General features: G+C 33.5%; 1 protein-coding gene across 1 annotated transcript in view; it reads right to left on the reverse strand.

The window, feature by feature from the left end:
- Positions 1-3107, reverse strand: part of LOC113399430 (uncharacterized) — a 174056-nt gene extending 170949 nt beyond the window's left edge. The window contains exon 1 of the mRNA XM_026638570.2: positions 3093-3107. The gene's annotated coding sequence lies outside the window, so the exon portion shown is untranslated. The remainder of the gene's footprint in view (positions 1-3092) is intronic.
- Between the last annotated feature and the right edge of the window lie 14564 nt (positions 3108-17671).

A 17671-nucleotide genomic window follows, 5' to 3' on the forward strand; every position in this document is an offset into this window, starting at 1 on the left:
ATAATTTCTTCGGTTTTTTTTTAAATAGCTGTGTATCTTGCCTGCAACGTGTGTTATTTCTAATATTTTTTTCCTTTTATTTAACAGGCTTAATTATAACTCTATCTGGATATGATTCTGGAATATTTTCTCGATAGTATTTTCCGACTTTGAATTCAATAATTCCCAAGCGACGTAGTATTGCCATACTATAGCCCAATAAAATTGTTATTTCTTCAGAATTAATTATTGCTTCTTATTTATTACTTAAAAGCATTTACATAATAAAAAATTGCAATAACATATACCAGTGAACAATTCTGATAATAATATTATGTTCTTTAAATTAGACTAATAAAGGAAAATATTAATTAATTTAAAAAAAATCTGCAGACTTGACTCATTTTTTAGTATCATTTTCGAAATCAAAATACTTCAAATTATTTGGGAACCTATGACCGCAAAAATAAAATAATACAAGAATTACGTGCTAAAGTGTTTGTATTGGAAATATATACTAATATAATAAATGCGTTTGTTGTTTGTCTGTCTGTTTGTTATGCTGTAAGGGTTAACCGACTAAATAGATTGTGATGGGTAAAATCAAGCTTAAGCCCCAAGGACGAGCACAGGTTACTTATTAAGATTGACGATAAGGGATGATATATACAAGTTCTTGAAGCATTTTCGTCATAGACTGAATTCCACTAGAGCGAAGCTGCAGGTTCAGCTAGTATTTATATATGGGAAAATACTGACTACTCCATAAATGTTTCATTTTCATTGTTAAATAAACCGTGTATTCACCTATTCGTGTATAATACTAGTTGTTATTTCTGGCTTCGATAGGGTTTAAGGGGTTGGTTGTCAGGTGTTAGGCGTTAAAAGCCTACGTCTTGGGGTTCAAACTTGCTTCATACCAATTTACATCAAATTCGGTGCAGTCGTTTGGCCGTGAAAGAGCAACAGACCGAAATAAATATAAATTTCGCATTAATAATATTAGTTTAGATTAGGTAAAATACCGTTAAACGTAAGCTATATAAACCGTTTTCGAAGTTGCGTTAGTAAAGTTCTTTATGACAACACCTTACATGGAGTTTATCTAAAAAAATTATGACGATATTTGTATGTGGTTGTATGAATGTTTATTAAATATGTTAGGATACGTATTTATGTAACTAAGTAAGCAGTGTATTTACTTTACTTCATTTGCAAGATTCTACGATATGAAATGATTACATTTGAAATTGAAGTTAGAATTTTGATATATATAAATATATTCATTAATTAGTTTTTAAATGTAATATAAATACTTTATTTTGTCATTGTTTATTGAATGTTATTTTGCGTATTTTAATTTTTGATTATTTTACATTTTGACTTTGAATTATTGATATTATTTTTAATTTGTTATGGGATTTTATAAATTGATTTATATTTTTAAATTTAAATGTAAACTGAGGAATTATTACAATAATATTTTGGTAGTCAACTTAGCTAACGCGTTGGTTTAGGGTACTGTAATGTCAGATATAAGTTTTATGAAAATAAATTAATAAAATATATATTGGCGAAATACGTTTTTTAATTACTTAGCAACTGGTTAATGTTAGAATAATAACGTATACAATGCGACTAAATACGGAAACTAAAATTATTAGTGTTCTAATATGTGGTAAGTACTTGTTTTTATTTCGAGGTATAATAATGAGGGAATGGCACCAGTGATGATTTTAATTAATGTGATTACTTATATATAATACAATAAAATTGCTATATAGTTTAATTATATATGTTACTAACAATGGTAAGACTTTGTCGACATAGAGTTACCACTAAACTCATGGTCTTATTAAAATTATTGAAGACTTACTAATGGACCTAATTATTGCCAGCCTGCCTACCTTTATTGTAGTACAATAAATCTTGTTGGATTGTAACACGATTCTAAGCTGTTGAAGATTGTGAATAATTTCAAGTCCAAGTCCCACGAGAACAACATCCGATTCGAAAATGGTGTCGCGTTCTAAATAAAAAATAATTTTCTAACAGAAAAATTTCACCTTATAAATATTAACATAACGATAAAGTATTAAAATATGAAGTATTTTGTATTTCAATAAATCAATAAACAAGCCATCGTAGTAAACATAGTTAAGCGAATGGCATCATTAAAATGGAAATATAATAACGAAATATTTAAGTGAGTAATTGAGAGAACGAAACGTGACTATCTTTCGTTTTCGAATTTCTTTTCAACAATCTTCAGGGAACAGCGGAAATTAACATAAACGGAATTAAGTGAAAATCTCCAAAACTTACTTTGCGGATTAATAATCTCAAATGCGGATATTCTCTTACGTTCAGAACTTAATCACTTTTCACATAATCTTCGTCACAGTTTACAATATTACTCGAATCGACGAGTTCAGTCAATTGTTGTGTATGTTGTAACTGTTGAAAGCGAAATTAAAATTTCATTGCCGCCGGTTTGATGGTCTTGCGTGGGTTTAATGAGATACATCGGATTGTTGGTGAAATCTGACTCCCTGTGGGTATCTTTAAAATTGATGATAGTATACTTCACGTAAACTAATGAATTGACCGCAACGGGTCATTAACCAATAACCGTGTCGAAATTTCAATTGATATTGTTCTCTGGTTGGCTACTAATTGATTTTTTATACCAACCGTATTGTTTTTACCTACGGACATTATTCGTAAACTATAGAAATCTATCCCTCAATTATAAACAATGCACCATTGTAGTTCGTTCTATTAAAAGCTTGAATTATTCGTTCATTAGGCTTTTGTTCTTCCCACATGTCAAATTTTATTTCACAATTAATTCAATATATATATTTATCGTCTGTAAGTTTATTTTCAACTCGAATACACGAAAGCCATTCGCGATATTTCGAGAGAATATCGTATTCCGAATTCACTAAGTTTCCCCGTTTCTGAAAGCCATAATACTCGGTTGAAATTAAATCATTTCATGTTTCCGTTCTAACGTTACACGCAAGTTCCCTCCATTAAACGTTGTCAGACATCTACAAAGTCGGCAACGCTCCAATATTACCATTCGCCTAATGTATGTCAGTATTTACCTTTGATAGAATCAAACAAATCTCTGCCACATCCGTTTTTCTAAGACCATCAAACCGACACATTCACGACTTTCTTTTAATACCTAAGTTCAATGCACTCGAGTTATCTCACAACACTGATAGCAATCCGTCGAGTCAGGGTTTTTAGGGCGCACTATCTAGGAACAAACATCCCTATACAAACAGACCGATGCAGTTACGATGTTTCGAGCGCGGGAGAGGCGGCCGGCAGCGACACAGTCCCTCTGACGGCCGGGTAGCGACTGACTGAAAATTATGTTTAGCTGCGGGACACACCGGCTATTGCATTCGAGCATAAGCGAAAATGGCCGAATGTAATTTTGAGGTGGGAATGAGATGGACGAAGTATGACTTATGGGGAAATGAGATGGTTGCGCAGGTAGGGTGGGAGACGGCTGCAGCGAGGATAAGGGTTTTGTCTGCACAGGTTAGAGATTAAGAGTGCATTTGTTTATCAAACGTCTAAGGAATTACAGGGTATGTTTTATTACTAGGCAATCGACAATACTGCTGTATTATTGACTTTATTGAAACGCTTACGAAATGAATATCAGATTCCAATTAGAATAAAATATCTGGTTACATACCTTTACAATTGATGTCATGAAAAAATATATAAATTTACAATATTTATTTAATGAAATATACTGAAATGAACGATGGCTTCCTAGTGAAAAGGAGCGCAATCATGAAAATTAATTTTAAGCCTTTTTTTTTAATAATCACGTCACGTTGGGCGATTTCAAAAACGTGGCAGGTATGGGACTGATGCGGGCTGCCCGTGATCGGGATGCTTGGTGTTCTATGGAGGATTTCGTCCACCAATGGACGGCAAAAGGCTAAAAAAAATATCATGTGACTAGATTTGTTTGCATTGAATGTAATAAAATCATAAATTCCGTTTGTTTTATTTATAAAACTTAAAACATCATCGTATTACCATTGGCTGTTTCATTTTTCGCTCAAATAGTAGAATTTTTTTTTCTTTATATGTGCGTATGTCAAAAAAAAAAAAAAAAGAAAGAAAAAAAAAAAAAAATTGCGATTTAAAGGGAAAATGCTGCTAGCATTCTTGCCACCATTCCACGCGCTGCACATTTTGTGCAATAGCTGTTTTAAATCATTTTTTATAAACTTATTTAAGTCATCAAAGTTAATAAAAATGTTTGTTATACTTTACTAATCATAAATTAAAAAATTGAAACTAACGATCAACCCTGGCTTTGCACGGGTGAAAATTATTAATAAAAAAAAAAGATTATAATTTATATTATATAAATATATTTAATACACTATCGTTTTTGGAATTAACTTAGCTTTCTGAACCAGTAACAAAATTTGAGAATTGGACCTTTTTGTTCCGAAGATTACCTACGTACAAACAAACAAATTTATATAGGAGTACTTTAAGTTTTTTTTTGTAAGTTTTTAATAATAAATAAATAATAATAAATAAATATTGGACAACATCACATACATTACTCTGATCCCAGTGTAAGTAGCCAAAGCACTTGTGTCATGGAAAATCAGAAGTACCGACGGTACCACATACACCCAGACTCAAGACAACATAGAAAACTAATGAACTTTTTCTACATCGACTCGGCCGGGAATCGAACCCGGGACCTCGGAGCGGCGTACCCATGAAAACCGGTGTACACACAACTCGACCACGAAGGTCATCAAATATTAGTATAGATTAACTCTACCTACTAACTACCCGATTAATATTAGTATCGTCAGTGAGTTTGTTTGTAACGCTTTCACATCTTAACTATTTGACTGATAATCATTAAATTTTATATATTGTCAGGGGTATATAAAAAGACATACCGAGAGGGCATAGCAAACGCACCCATGTGGGCGAAATCGTGATAAGAAGCTTCTATAAATATAAAAGCATATACGTAATATAGGTAGTCACGACAGAGGAATTGAAGTGTCAATTTATAAATCGTTCGACAGAATGATTGCCTGTCATCCACGAATTTGTGTCAATTGTCTGTGAGTTGAGGGTACGGAATTATCTAATTGTTGCCGTTCAACGAAAATTAAATGTGATAGTCCCGTGCGTATCGCTAATATGACACATTTTACGATTTTACTCAGAATAAAATCAAATGGAAATGATGTTTGTGATTTTTATATATAATTTTATAAATAATATGACGTATTTTGTAAGAGATACCATGATAATATTTATATATTATATTTAAAAAAATGGTGGTATCTATGAACTAGAGGTATATTTACTTGGTGGTAGGGCTTTGTGCTACCTCTAAACAGTAGTACCCAGTATTGTTGTGTTCTGGTTTCAAGGGTGAGGGAGCCAGTGTAACTACACGCACAAGGGACATAACATCTTAGTTCCCAAGGTTGGTGGCGCTTTGGCAATATAAGGAATGGTTAATATTTCTTATAGCGCAATTGTCTATGGGTGGTGGTGACCCAACATCAGGTAACCCATTTGTTTATCAGCCCACCTATATCATAAAATAAAAAATCTAAATTACAATTATTTTGCCTTTTTTTTTTCTCAATGATAATTTTGAGATGTTATTACGTACTAAATGATTGACAAAGGTCTTGTTATATCCAGTAACAGCTTGTTAACGTCCCACTGTTGGGCAAAGGTTTCATTTCAATTTTGAGGCGAAGGCTTTGAGCTTACACAACGTTTCTTCAATGCGGTTGAGTGCCCCTCTCTTCCACCACGTGCAGGTTTTCTCACGATCTTTTCGACGAATTATAAATACAAATTAACCAAATAGATTCCGTGGTTCTTGCAAGGGATTTGAACTCAGAATCATCGGTTGAGATTAATATCATGTAACCAGACACCACGACTTTTTATCAGGTATATCAAATAATTAAATTCATCTCCGTTATAATATATTATGGTAGAGAAATTGTGGTAAATTGATCCAAAAACTGCAGCCCGATATTTTTGCAATAGAAAATTTTGATGTGGTGAATATTACTGATATGGTTTTTGGGTGAGTCCCTTTGAGGACTACCACCTTCTATTCTACCGCTAAAAATCAATACACTGACGTCAATTACGTGTCGATGACATCTAACAGTTTAGATCCCATGAGTATTAATGTATTGACCGTAATTAATTAGTAGCTTATTCTTACCGATAGAGAGCCGAGATGGCCAGAGAGCCGAGATGGACCAGTGGTTAGAACGCGTGCATCTTAACCGATGATTTCGGGTTCAAACCCAGGTAGGCACCACTGAATTTACATGTGCTTAATTTGTTTATAATTCATCTCGTGCTCGGCGGTGAAGGAAAACATCGTGAGGAAACCTGCATGTGTCTAATTTCAACGAAATTCTGCCACATGTGTATTCCACCAACCCGCATTGGAGCAGCGTGGTGGAATATGCTCCATACCTTCTCCTCAACGGGAGAGGAGGCCTTAGCCCAGCAGTGGGAAATTTACAGGCTGATTATGTTTTATGTTATGTTATTCTTACAGTACTAATATTTTTCCAGAAAATTCCATAAAACTTATTAAACCGCCACTAAATAGTGGTTTAATAACTAATAGTACTAGTTGAATTTTTTTAATTATAAAGTTTGTAAAGTAGGTCAAAATTTCATCCAGCACTTCTCACCATTTTTTTTCTTCATCGCCGAACAAAAGTTAACACATGAAAACTCAGTGGTACTACAGGTTTGAACCTGTAGTCTTCGGTAAAGTCTCAAGTATTCTAGCATCGAGCCATCACGGCTCAGAATTGTTAGTAAAAGCATATTATTCAAAATTCTTTTACCTTTCGAAAGAAAGTTAAAGTATTATTAAAAAGCAACACAAAGCATAATCGTCGATTTCAAACTTCATACAAGTTCACAAAAGAATCCTTTTCATATTTTACATTCACGTGATTTAAATTTAAAATAGCTCCTTGTTATAAATTTACCGTTCAATTTTGATATCTACACCCTTGTGATAGAGTATTAAATTTGCTATCATTTACAAAATCTTTTGAACTATAACTACAGGTGTTAAATAACAATATTCAGTAGTTTATTCGAGTGATTTGCGTTGACTCAAATGTATTGGATTCAAAGAGATACCTAAGGCTCCTTACATACTTTTAATTTTTATTTTAAGATTACATTTTAATTTAAGAGAGGTTTTTGAATTTCGAATGTTTGAAACGTTTATTTTTTTTTTATTCTTAGCATAATGTATTTCGGGTACGATTGTTCGATTCAGCAGTGTGTTTCTGTGAGAATTCACTTTGAAATATTGAATTCATTTTGATAATTTATAAATATTTTAGTCAATGTTTTATATCACATTCTGTCATACTGCATTCGTTTGCATTTATGTTTCGAGTTTTTTCTTACGTAATACCTCTACTGAACAAATATCGTATCTCGTTCGTGTAATGTTTACAACCGACTGACTGTGATACGATATTTTAATTCGTGTATCGTATAAACTTTATAATTATTTTAGTCATGTCTGATATTTCACGCTCGGGTTATGCGGTGAGTTTCGAGTTTCTTCCTATAGAATAGCTCCACTGTTATTGGATATACTGTGATTGACGTTTACATTTCTTCGAAGAAACGTTAATATATGTCATCTTCATATAAGTCACCTATAATTCGTTATTGGTATCTTTCTGATACAAATCATTAATATAGCATCCGAGTGTAAAATATACAATTGACAGATGAAATTGTCAGAAATCGACTTGAAATTGACGGTAAGTAGTCCCCGTAAGTATTTTATATAAAGTCAAATCAGTTCAAAATCTTCAATTAAATATAGAACTTACTTAACTTCGGAAAAGAACATACTAAATAAATTAAATAACATACATAATCCTGAATTTCGCCTTCGGCTATCTCAGCTGAATTCACCTTCATCCGCACCACTTAGTTGTCTGAAAATCCATAACGGCGGATTTTTTAAGGGATTCTCTCACACAATCACTACATGGGACCAGCTTTCACCTGTGTCTTTGGTAAGTTCAAGAAAAGAGCATACACATACCATAAAGGCCAGCTCCGCACAAGACCCTGGTGTTGCAGATGTCCATGGATACTTGGTGGTGGAGCTTTGTGCAAACCTATCTGGACAGGTACCACCCACTCATCAGATATTCTGCCGTCAAGCAGCAATACTTGGTATTATTGTGTTCTGGTTTGGAGGGTGAGTGAACCAGTGTAACCACAGGCACAACGGACATAACATCTTAGTTCCCAAAGTTGATGGCGCATTGGCGAAGTAAGGGATGGTTAATATTTCTAACAGTGCCAATGTCTATGGGCCACCGCCAATAGACATTGGCGTGAAAACCGTCAAACGTCACGACAGTGATCACTGAAAATCAGGTGGCCCATTTGCCAGTCTGCCTACCTATTCCATAAAAATATAACTTTAGTATTAGCCTAGACGAGCGTACTGTGCTGTATGTACGTGATATAGTATGTGTTTACGAGTAAAATTGTAATTAAAACATTAAGTAGCATTTTAAAATAATTAATGTATCCAACAACATTCATTCAAACTTTACTTGAAACGACTACAATTGAATCTACATTTTTAATTATGTCAATTAAACTTCGAGATACTGGTAAATATCATCTCGGTACTCGGTGCTTATTTTAACTGCACAATGTTTTACATCATACAAATCAAGTCATTTAACAACTAATTATATGTAATCATAAGAAATAAGTTAAATTGAATAATGAACTAAAATTATGTTGTACATACATAATCACTTCATCATCATCACATAGTATAAAACAAAGTCGCTTACCGCTGTCTGTCTGTCCCTGTGTATGCTTAGATCTTTAAAATTACACAACGGATTTTGATGCGGTTTTTTTCAATAGATAGATTGATTCAAGAGGAAGGTTTATATATATAATACGTGCACAATATAGTAGAGAAACACTTATAATTTTAGAGGTTTCTAAAGTGATGTCGTAAACACATTTTGTGCGGTTACATTGCAAATGCTGGCTCAACCCTACGAGATAGATCAAAATAATGTAGCACAGTATTGTACACCTTAAAAAGGTCTTCAGAAAAGTCCACGATGGTATATTTCTGTCTCCCACAATAACCATTTTTTATCCTTTACTTTTTACGAGAAATAATGGCTTATTTTCGAAGCGATTTTAAACAATACAGCATTAATCCTTATCCAATTAAGTACCTTAAATACATTGTGCATTGAATATAGATCGATATGGCCCTTTACAGCAGGTGATTTAAATTAATATTTTCGAAGATATTACAGGTTTAAAATGCAGGGACATAGCGGTTTGTTTTGTCTAATGACAAAAACACTATTAATGCACTATATAAAGACATTCTGTAGATTATTTAGTTCCAGCATCGTACCCGTGCGAAGCAGGGACATGTGGCTAGTCTTTAAATTAAACTAAGACTTGCTTCTCTTTAACATATTACGGCAAATGAGATAGCAATATGTTCCGTACTATTTACCGGAATTGGTTGAACACTTGGTTGTGGTGGGCTTTAGAAATAATTTGGTGGTTCACCAAATTATTTTGTAAGCAATATTGAGGTTTACAGACAGATTACACATTAACAGCCTGTAAATTTCTCACTGCTGGGCTAAGGCCTCCTCTCTCTTTGAAGAGAAGGTTTGGAGCAGCAGGACCACCACGCTGCTCCAATGCGGCTTGGTGGATACACATGTGGAAATATTTTGTTGAAATTAGACACATGCAGGTTTCCTCATGATGTTTTCCTTCACCGCCGAGCACGAGATGAAATATAAACACAAATTTAGCACATGAAAATTCAGTGGTGCTTGCCTGGGTTTGAACCCGCAATCATCGATTAAGACGCACGCGTTCTAACCACTGGGCCATCTCAGCTAAAGTTTACACAATTTCAACAAATTTTAGTGGATTCGACCAATGAATCAAGTTCTACCGACATATATTCGTATCTCTCAGTCGTCAGACGTTTTGTTAGCACGTATGTAAACACCCTTACGCTTTATTTTGAAACATTTATGTAGCAGGCAATTAGCGGGCTTGTCTTTTACAATATTTATTGGCCATTTTGTGGTGTACGGCATATATTATGGAGTTGTTCAGATTAACATAACTTTTAATGTAAGTAGGTCTAGGGACTTTGAAGGGTATTATAGGCATATTCTAGAGGATTAGGGCCTGACTTTTAAATGTTATAGTGTAGTATGTGTATGTTTCTGAGGGCTTCAAGATTTTTGTTTAATACGGATTTCGTTTTTTTTTTAATAAATGTTTTTTTTTATATTTCCCGGATAGGCAAATGACTCTACTTGATGGTAAGTGGTAGCGGAATCCACTAAGACGGCCCGTGAAGTCAGGAAGAATGCAGTTCGTTATGCCAGCCCCCAAGGTGCTTCTTCTGTTGTTATAAGAAACCCAGGTCTAATGAAAGACGCAGACGTATATGCGCTGGTAGATAGTTAATTTTTTTGGCGACGCGACAAAGAAAAAGTCAAAAACAGTAGATCCATTTTTTTATTAACATGACAGTAAGACTGTTTTATGATTATTAAGCGTTTAAACTAGATTCATTGGTTTAGTGGCTAGCTGAGATAGATCTCGAGATCCTAGGAATGGAATCCGGAACGAAAGTTAACTGATATTTTCCGTCGAGATTTTTGTAAGCAGCAGCCTTAAGTCTGGAAATCGGTTGAGTTGATACTATCTTGTCGCGGAGAGCGAGTAAAGCCATTGGTTCTGCACATGAGCTCTATTGAAATAATATGAGGATAAATAAGAATCGATAATAAATAATTAGAAAAAATCAAAGAGGACAGAGGTAGCTACCACCCTCTCATCAGGTACTGTATCGCCAAACAACAATACTCAGTATTCTCGTGTTCCGGGTTGAAGGGTTAGTGACCCAGTGTAGCTACATGTATGAGAGACAAGATTCCCAGGTTGGTAGCATCACTGTTTTTATAATGGAATACATTTAAGATAACATTAGAAAGGAATAAATTTAAGGCTTATTTGCACGTCCACCAAAACCATTAAATTAATTAAACCTTGTTTCAACTGTTTTATTTTATTTATCCAAGATCACATTATTATTTTAATGTAAATAAAAAGCATTTAATGAATTTCATAAATAATTAATGTTAACAAATCAGTATCGGAATAACTTATCCATCCCCAATTAATGAAATCATAGATTATTTATTGGATAAGTGTTAACATTCTAAATTTAAATCTTATCCAGTTAAAGTAGAACAGGACGAGGCAATCGATGCATCACTGATGAAACGATTCGGATGATATTTGGGGTGGAGATAAATTAATCCCCGGGGAGAACATTGTATTATTGATTAGTAAAGCCGCAGTACTAATCAATATATAAAAATCCATAAAAGTTCAATAAATAATCACACATAAAAATAATATCCATATTATTGAAATATCCAGAAAGGCTTTTAATATTGTTGTGGTATTACAGAGGCCACAGATTATAATATCGTATTCGCAGGTATTATCACGTCCTACACGCGGGAACATGCAAAGAGTTTGTCTGGTACATAATGGTGGGCGGGAGCTTTAATTTATTGATACTTGATTCAAATTTATTTTAATTAATGTACTGTACTTTTGTACTGTTTTAATTTTGAATATAGTTTAAGTTTGTTTTGAATGAAGACATTACATCACCATAAAATGTTTTCATTATTATAGTTTAATAGCGCTATTCTGTACTCACCTCGTACCTCATTTGCGAAACGTTAAAAGCCGACTTACGGTGATGTGACTTACGCTATTTTCAAGCGAGTATTCTTTAGGATGACTTCTTTCGTCTGTAATATAACTATCTAAGATTCGATTCTGAGCCCTTGTGACTGCCTCCTTGGTCTGATGGCTAAACATAAGCCCACAGATCCAGAGAAGAGTGACAGAGTTTTTTGAATTTTTCGTTCTAATACAAGTTCTATTATTGCAGTATTTTTACACTGCTTAGTTTAGTTTTCAAGCGAACTTCAGAAGTATTAAAAATGCTACTAATAATTAATGCAAGAGACACGTAGACTGATTTATGTGTTTGCATATTTTTATAAGTAAAAATAAAGTTCATTGTATGACGCATTGTACGCGCGTAATGGCTGCCGTCGGCTGTCATAACTCGTAACTCTGTCGCATCGTAAACAGCGAGATAAAAGGCGTGGACGTAAGCATGAAGCGGGTTGGGCCCGAAATTATTCGAATTTTAAATTAAATTATAAAAAAGAGGCAACATTATCAATTTTCCCAATATACGATTGTATTCCGTCTAATTTGAATGTAGTACTTTATATTTTATGTATCGTATGTGTGTGTGCGTGTATATTACGGATGAAAGCCCGGACAAACACCACTGAGTTATCATGTGATTAATTTGCCTGTATGATTTCATTTTAAGTCATATAGTTAGGCGGCCGGGCAAAGTGGACATGACTGGCAATGTGGTTAAGTGATCCCCTTCCCTTAGTTAAAGGTACTTTAAGAAACGTTAATCGTTCCTCATATCACCAACGCACCACCAACCTCTAAAACGATCATGGTCATTTATAATGCACGTAGTTACACTGGCTCACTGACCCTTCAAACGGGAACACAACAATAATAAATCCTTAACAATTCTTTTTGGCAAAATATTTATGATGAGTGGGTACCTACCAACGCTTGCACCAAGTCGACTGAGTATATTTATAATCCACGATGTAATTAAAACGCTGCCTCTTATAACTTAGTAATTAGTACTTTCATTCATAGCGTTGGTAGTTCAATGTTTATGGGTATGACTGTCCGCACACAGCGATATTGCAATCAAAATGCACAACTACTGTTTATATCAAATCGTTTAGGCTGAATGCATCAAATGTACGACGAATCTACGATTCAACAGTCTTCCTGTACGGATTTGTACATAATTTGACTAAATTAGCATGTCTGTTTATTTGTTTATATATGACTATTAAAAGTTTTAGGAGTTATATTTTAGTGTTTGAATGGATATACGTTTGAATGTGTAACGTATTTGTGAAATGTTTCTCAATTCGGTTTTTCTAAAAAGGTGGTAACTTATGGTGATTGCCGAAAAAAGACCACAGTGGCATCCATTTGGAGAGGACTATGTCCAGCAGTGGACGAATATGGGCTGATGATGATGATGATGAAAAAGATGGTAAGAGTGTCATGCACTTTCACACACACATACACACACACACACATAAACACACACGTAATCATGAGATAATTAATTATGTGTAAGATCTATATTTTTTTTAATATTTAAGTTTATAAAAAATCTATTAGATATATTATTGATATATAAAATCGAATAAATATTATTTCTTTATATTTTTTTTTGTATAAACATATATATATTATGTAGGTTATGATATTTTGGATATATAAATAAAACTTTTTAACAAGACATAATATTCGTACTTTTATCAATTAGTAATATGAGGAATGACTCATGTGTACTAATATCTATGAACAGTGGTGACCACTTACCGTCAGGTGGCCCATTTGCCAGTTATATGACATTAAAACATAAATAAATAAAATTTTCAACTTACCCTTGGGCTTATCCATTATGGCGGCTAGACCCTAATTCTAAATAATTGACAAATTGTAAATAATTGCCTAAGCCGCTCATTAGCCATTATCTTAACAGATATTTCGTAAATAAATACGTAAGTAAGTAATGAATGGTTATTGTTATTTTACGAAGTTTCACTTCGGAAATGGAAACATTTCTAGCAGTGCCTATAAGCAGTGGTGTGTACTTCATATGATTTATTTACTAGTTAAACTTCAAAATTTAAACAAAAATAAATTAAAGCATACGAAAGTGCTACATTAGCGAATTCGAATTGATAAAAACAGAATAAAATATACTTAATTCACGTGGGCTTTCACGAGCACTTTTGAATCGTCCATTAACAAACTATATTAAGTGAAGCTACCACCGGCTCAGAACGTAGATTCTACCAAAAAGAACTGGCAAGAAACTCAGTCAAACTCCTATTCAACATTTAAAAATACAGTCATGTTACTTAAATACAATTATTTATGTATGGAATATATCCTGTCTGGAAGTCAACAAGTATTAACTCCACGCTTTTTTATCATCTATGTAATATTGTATCGAATAATATGCCTTCTTTACTAATATATTTTTACAAATTCGATCGCACCTCGGCTCAGAACTTAGTCGGTGGGGATTCACCAGGCTGCTTTTTTGACTTTCTTTTATAGTCCTAGCAGCAGAGACTTTATAATCTGTAGTCAGATAAATGACAAAGAAGACAAAGTAAATTATTATAATGATAAAAAGTATCTTCAAAGTAATATCATGGCTATTGTTGAAACACATCTTGCAAACTTTCTAGACAAACACATCTCGGTAAACATTTTATTATCAATAAAATATTATGCGATATTTCATAAATCTATTCAAACAGTTTGTTGAATCTACAACACATTTGAACATTAGTAAATATTTTGTAAGATTTCATTGCAACTTCAAACCTTATTACCTGGAGTATACGATTCAAAAGACAATAAAACTCACTGACATTGTCTTGAAGCATCAATCTTGTCAGCAAAAAATATACAGACAAGTCGACATATTTCTATCTTTCTCATTATAAATATATATTGTTTTTCGTTTTGTGACATGGGAATAATGACGTCAGTGCGTTAACACGCAGAGTCGAGAAGACCAGTATATTAAAAACTAAAGTATTAACTTCATTGCTTATAAATCTTCTTAGAAGTATCATAGCCATATTTTGGAAGATTAGATTGATGTAAATTAGGATATATAAATAACAAGTATTATTCTAAAATAGCTCCATTGTTGAACGCTTTTTGAATATGTCTAGATGATGGGGGAAGTAATAGTAATTGACTAAACCACATTTCTCTACTGCAGGACTCTTCAAAATATTCTCCTTACCAATGAGAATATTTTGAAGAGGTTGGAGAGGAATGAAATCACGTCTACAAAACACTTACATTAACAGCACTTCCAGGTATTAAGGTGACTGAAATTAAAACAGTATTTCGTAATTTGATTTTTTTTTTGTTGCAAGTAACAACAGTAATTACTTGAATTTTAGATATTCGAAAAAATTCAAAGTTAAATCGACATTTTAAGCCGATGCTAGTTTGCGTCAAATATTTTATTATTGTATTTGCTTATTTTAAAAGATAATCTAACTACGTTTTGTAGATAAACTCGTCGGTTATATAATGTTACATATTCTCAAAATGTTTGTATGTAATGTTTTGTTGTTTGTCTCTAAGAAGCGTCAATAGCACAATGATTTACAGGCCGCCTAGCGATGTAAAAAGTCGCAGGTTCGATTCACTCCACTCCTTGCACAAGCTATAGCTTTAATTGAAGGGGTAAATAAGAATAGGAATTTCTTAACATGGACTATTGCTATTTTTTTTTTTTATATTAGAGGTGGCAAACGAGCAGGAGGCTCATCTGATGGAAAGTGACTACCACCGCCCATGGACATCTGCAAGACCGGGGAGCTTGCAGGTGCGTTGCCGGCCTTTCAGGAAAGAGTACGCTCTTTTCTTGAAGGTTCCCAAGTCGTATCGGTTCGGAAAAACCGCCGGCGAAAGCTGGTTCCACAGAGTGGTTGTGCGAGGCAGAAAATGTCTTAAAAATCGCGCTGTTGTGGATTATTTAATTTATAATGTATTATAAATATCAACATATACCTTTACAATGGTCTATCATATATATTATTTTAATGTTTTAATTAACTTAGCATCTTTGTATGATGCTTATCACGTATCACATAAGGAGCTACATTGCCTGCCAAATCTAGCAAAATCTATATAAGTAACTGGTACCAGAAAGATATATTGAAAATCGACGTTCAGAATTTCTTTTCTTTTGTAACTCATCATATGTAAACCTAATCGGAGTGGATTATTGAAAACTAGCTGAACCTGTGGCTTTACCCTCGCGAAAATTATAAAACACAATCGTCCAACCAACCAATCTTTTACCACCTTAGGGGTTGGGTTTCGTAAAATCCAGATGTCTACACCCTATTAGGAAACTACCTGCTAAGTTTCAAGTTCTATATACTATAGCATAGTTTCTCAGACATCGTGATAAATCAGTAAGTGGTATTTCGCCTTTATATATGTACATAGATAAATCAACTGAATGTCTGAAAGGATCTGAGGCCTAGGTGCCGCCCATAATATACATTTTATTGAGTGGAACCTAATCCATTTAGGAATAGGTTTCATTTAAAAAATAAAATAAAAAGACAAAATTTACATTCATTTAATATTTTCGTGGAAAAAAATATATATTTTCAGGCCACCTCTGTTTGTACCATGATGATTTGTTTAACGAGTGATTTTCTTGGACCGCTTTTATTCATAGTATTTGTTAATGATATTGTACCTTTATTCGTACTTGTAATATCTTTATAAGTATCTAAGTAATATATATATGAACTATTATACTTTGACTACCTCGTTGATATAGTGGTTAAATACAAGGCCACAGTTTCTGAGGTCCTCAGTTCAAACGCCAGGTAGGGCCGATAAAAAATTATAGGGTTTTCAATCGAAAATTTCTCAGTTACAGCCTGAAGTCTGGAGGTTGGAAGAGTGTACATTTCCACGAATCAGAAAGTACGTAAAGCCGGTCCTGAACTCTTTCTATTAGCGTCGGATTTGTCGTACCTTCGTTCATTCAAAATATAATTGATTTCATTAATAGAAATATAAATTCCACGGAGAAGAGAGAAGCCAGTTCCTGTTCTGCATTTATCGATATTAAGGGACCTTGGCATTTTACATGGATCATGAATAAACCTAAAACCTATGCATATTATCTCCAATTGAACTCATAATATAATAACGAACAAATGACCAGCCCTGCATACTCTTAATAGAATAAGGTGATTATACACAACACTTCCATTCTCGGTTGGTACAAAGCGTATTTACCTTACAAGTGGCATCTTCCGTATAAGGCTCTTAAAGTCTCCACGGCATAATGTGAAAACCTTTTGTTGCGGCAAACGTTTATGAAGTAGATAATAGCGTCACTGGAAGTGACTTAAATTTTGATCAGCTGATGTATTTCGGCGGGGTCTCCGACTTTGATGTTAGATTGAATATAAAAAAACATTATCTTATAGCTGCACGTAATACGAAAAATATATCAACATGACATTAGAATCTGTATAAACCTTAATAAAACTCGTCGGAAATCTTAGACAGGGTTGTAAGTATACATACAGTTATTAGACTAGACATCAAACCTTAGGTTCCCTGTATTTTTTAATTATTTAAGATATACGAGTATGTATTTTGTACTTTTAAGTATACATTCCGAACACATCATTCATAGTACTGTAAATTATCTGTTTGACTGGTATATTTCCGGTTATTTTATATTTTAATTTATTGTTTTTCTTACAGTGCTACAGTAAATGTAACAAACTGTCTTTCAATAGTAAATTAATTTAAAAAAAAAATACTAGTGTAA

Source organism: Vanessa tameamea, chromosome 19 (genome assembly GCF_037043105.1).
Source record: "Vanessa tameamea isolate UH-Manoa-2023 chromosome 19, ilVanTame1 primary haplotype, whole genome shotgun sequence".
In the NCBI taxonomy this organism is placed as follows: Eukaryota; Metazoa; Arthropoda; class Insecta; order Lepidoptera; family Nymphalidae; genus Vanessa; species Vanessa tameamea.